Source organism: Aegilops tauschii, chromosome 2 (assembly GCF_002575655.3).
Source record: "Aegilops tauschii subsp. strangulata cultivar AL8/78 chromosome 2, Aet v6.0, whole genome shotgun sequence".
Lineage (NCBI taxonomy): Eukaryota > Viridiplantae > Streptophyta > Magnoliopsida > Poales > Poaceae > Aegilops > Aegilops tauschii.
The window spans coordinates 338,463,036-338,467,443 of NC_053036.3; the positions used below are offsets into that span (position 1 = coordinate 338,463,036).

General features: G+C 33.2%; 2 non-coding genes across 2 annotated transcripts; both read right to left on the reverse strand.

Annotated features, from left to right (window-relative positions):
* Positions 1 to 471: 471 nt before the first annotated feature.
* TRNAW-CCA (transfer RNA tryptophan (anticodon CCA)) lies at positions 472 to 545 on the reverse strand. Its single transcript has one exon. It is a non-coding gene; the product is annotated as a tRNA-Trp (tRNA).
* Positions 546 to 684: 139 nt separating this feature from the next.
* Positions 685 to 758, reverse strand: TRNAP-UGG (transfer RNA proline (anticodon UGG)). The gene has a single exon. It is a non-coding gene; the product is annotated as a tRNA-Pro (tRNA).
* Positions 759 to 4,408: the final 3,650 nt, after the last annotated feature.

Genomic DNA, 4,408 nt, shown 5'->3' on the forward strand with positions numbered 1-4,408 from the left:
CTGGCTGCTTTAACTATAACCCTAGCTCTATTTATTGGCTTGAACAAGATACGCCTTATTTGAATTGACTGAATAATTATAATTCAAAAAAGAAAAATCTTTCTTTGGAATTCCTGGCATTCTACGACTCTTTAGACTAATCAGGAATTCTTTTCTTGGTCATTGAGATTCGTGGATAATTTAGAGTACTATTTAGGGATAGATCGTACCTCTTTTATTATCCCCTCGAACAAATCGAAATGATTGAACTTTTTCTATTTGGAATCGTCTTAGGCCTAATTCCTATTACTTTAGCGGGATTATGCGTGACTGCGTATTTGCAATACAGGCGTGGGGATCAGTTGGATCTTTGATTGAGTCATTTTTTTTATTGACCTCCTCCAGACTAGAGAGGAGGTCAAATTGAAATTGGAGTTACAATTCAATTTTGTTAAGTTATTTTACTATGCTTCGACATAAAATAGATGGAATCATGCTCTGTAGGATTTGAACCTATGACATCGGGTTTTGGAGACCCGCGTTCTACCGAACTGAACTAAGAGCGCTTTCATTCATTCAAAAAGAAAATATTTTTCTATTCCTAATGTATCTCACGTACGTATAGTCTCCACAAATTCAAGTTATACCCACTTTACTTTAATTGATCTCGTCGCTACTGCCTATAAAGAAGAAAGAAGTAATAGGTAGGGATGACATGATTTGAACCTGTGACATTTTGTACCCAAAACAAACGCGCTACCAAGCTGCGCTACATCCCTTTTCCAAATTAAATTGTTGTACAATGCCATTGTACACAATTCCTGTCTTCTTTTCCACATCATAATTTTCTTCTTCTTTCTATTTTCTTCTTCTTTCTTTCTCTATCTATATATAGAACCCTCATGTCATTTCTTCTTTTTGGTCTCATATAATTAAGGAATTATATACATATAAAATCTAATATAATTTCTCCTATAAAGGAAGGATTACTTTTCCTTGGTAATATCTAGGAAGAAGGGGTCATCTTTTTCTTTTTTAGGGATAGGAAAATTTCGTCGATATGGTTCATTTTATATATAGCATAACAATCTTGGGCAAGAGTTTATGATCATATATGTATTCCAACAAGGAAGGAGGATTTTCAATGTGGGATATAAAAACATATCTCTCTGTAGCACCCATGCTAAGTACTCTATGGTTTGGTGCTTTAGCAGGTTTATTGATAGAAATTAATCGTTTATTCCCAGATGCTTTGTCATTCCCTTTTTTAATTCTAGTTATTGCTATGGGAGGGATAGATTTCTTCGTAATATGAAAATTTTGATCCTTTTCAATCTTTTTTTAGTATCGGAAGGAAAAAAGAAAGAAAAGATGGATTGGGTTGAACCTCAGAGTCATAAAATTTTTGGTAAACCCCATTTTTGAAAATAGAAATTCAATTTAAAGGGGTACCCAAGCTAAATAAGGCCTCAGATATCAGAGCATAGAAAAGGCGGGGCTGGCTAATTAAATGAAAGGATTTCGAACCAAAATCATTGCTAATTCGACAAGGATTGTGTTCTTTAATTATTTCTCTATTTTTTATTACTTAATTTAAGAATAAAAAAATTATTGTAATGAATTCTATTCTTCTTCTTCGGATTCAAAATAGAAGAATAAAAGAATAAGGAGAAGAATTAAGTTAAGTCAATCCAAAAAGAAAAGGAGGTTCATGGCCAAGGGAAAAGATGTTAGAATCAGAGTTATTTTGGAATGCATCAGTTGTGTTCGAAAAGGTGCCAATGAGGAATCGACGGGGATTTCTAGATATAGTACTCAAAAGAATCGCCACAATACACCCGGACAATTAGAATTCAAAATTTTTTGTCCTTATTGTCGCAAGCATACGACTCATCACGAAATAAAGAAATAGGAACATCGTGTGTTCGATCTTTCCAAACAACAGAAAGAGTAAGAACTTCTTATTTAATATATAAAGAAAACATACTATAGAATACAAAATACAAATCAACTCATCTGATTTCCGGTAGATATTATTTCATATGTATAGAGGGTATTCATATACTATAATATGAATCAAATAAGATAAGATATGGATCAAAGAAAAATAAGATATGGATCAAAGAAAAACTACTTCTTCTGGATCCTAAATTAATAAAATAAAGAAGTGAATTTTCAAATTTTCAAATTTTAAATAAGGTATAAATCATGCATACATCTAAACAACCTTTTCTTAAATCTAAGCAACCCTTTAGTAAATCCAAGCAAACTTTTAATAAATCCAAGCAACCCTTTCGTAAATCCAAACAAACTTTTCGTAAATTCAAGCAACCTTTTCATAAATCTAAACAACCTTTTCGTAGGCGTCCCCGGATTGGCCCGGGAGATCGAATTGATTATAGAAACATGAGTTTAATTAATAGATTTATTAATGAACAAGGAAAAATATTATCGAGACGAATAAATAGATTAACCTTGAAACAACAATGATTAATTACTCTTGCTATAAAACAGGCTCGTATTTTATCTTTCTTATCGTTTCGTAAATATGAGAACGAAAAGCAATTTCAAGCCCAGTCAATTTCAATAATTACAGGTTGTAGACCCAGAAAAAATAGACATATTCCTCAATTAACGCAAAAGTACAATTCCAATCGAAACTTAAGAAACAACAACCAAAATTTAAGAAACAACAACCGGAACTTAAGTTCCGATTGTTGATGTTTTATTCGAATTCGAAAGGGCCAGACCTATATATATTATAAAGAAAGTAATCCAGCTCGTTGATTCCTACCACTTAATCTTAATTTATTGTATCTTCCCGGAGTTCCCTCTCCGGGAATTAATCTTTTATTATTCTAGTATATTACTTTATTTATACCTTTAATTGATGATCTTTATTTTATTGGAAATCGTTTAAAGATTATTTGGATTTGATACAGCTACTTGTGCAAGCATTTTACCATTAAGAATCAATTTCTTCTTGTATAGGTTGTGTATTAATTTACTATAACTATCGAATACTTTATATACCCGTGTTGCTGCGTTTATCCGAGTGATCCACAAACGATGAAAATCCCTCTTTTGCCTACCTCTATCTCGATGAGAGGAAACAAAAGCTCTTTTTACCTGTTGGGTAATCATTCGATTAAGTCTTAAATGAGCCCCTCTAAAGTTTGAGGCAAATGAATGCATTTTTGTTCGTCGTCTCCGGGCTATATATCCTCGCGGAACTCTGGTCATTGAATCAAATTAACCTTAATGAATAACTAATGATTTCTCTTCTTTTAGCCACCCTTTTTCTCATTAATAACAAAACTAATTATTCCGATATATAAAATATTAATTCCAATGGCTTTTGCTATAGTAACCTTCCCAACCATGATTTTTTTTCCACTCCGTTCAGTTATTTCTATACGAAATAACAAATTCATTCTAATAATACTAAAAAAATAGTGGGTTCCATCGTTTCTATGGTTCCCTTTTAAACGGTGAGGCCCTCTCTATACACCGGAGCCCTTTCTTTCATCAAAAGGTATTGCGAACTTGTATAGTCCACATTCTTTGGCTCTACCTATCCATTATAGAGTAAATAGCTCTTTTCACAATAAGATTTATCCATACAGTGACGGTATTTAATTATGAAAGTTGGCTAAGTAGCTGACCCTATTAGTCCGTTCTTTTAACATAAAGGAGCATAAGCCTTTTTATTTTTATTACTATTTCCTCCGCTTAATGGATAACCATTTGCTACCAATGGGAGAATTGCTTCTTATTTCCAATTTAAATAATTGGATTTGCACCAAAGGAAACCATAAATTCCATATACCATTGAAATCTAGGATAGAGAAGCTATATCCTATTCATTGGTACTAATCATGGATACTTCAATTTTATTTATATTTGTTTGAAGTCATGATCTGAACGAGTCGCACATACACCCTAGCACATGTTCCTCGACGCTGAGGGCATCCTTTAAGCGCGGCCGTTTTTTGAGCATTTCGTATTGGCTGTCTTGCGTTTCTAATAAGTTGTTTAACCGTCGGCATGTTGTATGTATATAGAAAAAAATGGATTGGTTTAGATCCATCTTAACCTGATGATTGCTCATCATGAAGTCTTTCTATTTTCTATTAAATCGAGGAAAACACGAATTTAGCTGTGAAATAACTTTACAAGAAATCCGGACACTACCAATCCTTAAACATTTCTGGAAACCACACTGGATCAGTATCGCAGTGCTTGTCAATCATTTCATCCCCTACAATATCGAAAAGTCCATAAGCTTTGGCTTCGTCTGCTGACATAAAAACATCCCTTTCCATGTCTTCGGATACAACCCAAAAAGGCTTGCCTGTTCTTACTGCATAAACCCTTGTGATCATTTCGCGAACTTTGTGTAACTCTTCTACTTCTAGTAAAAATTCTG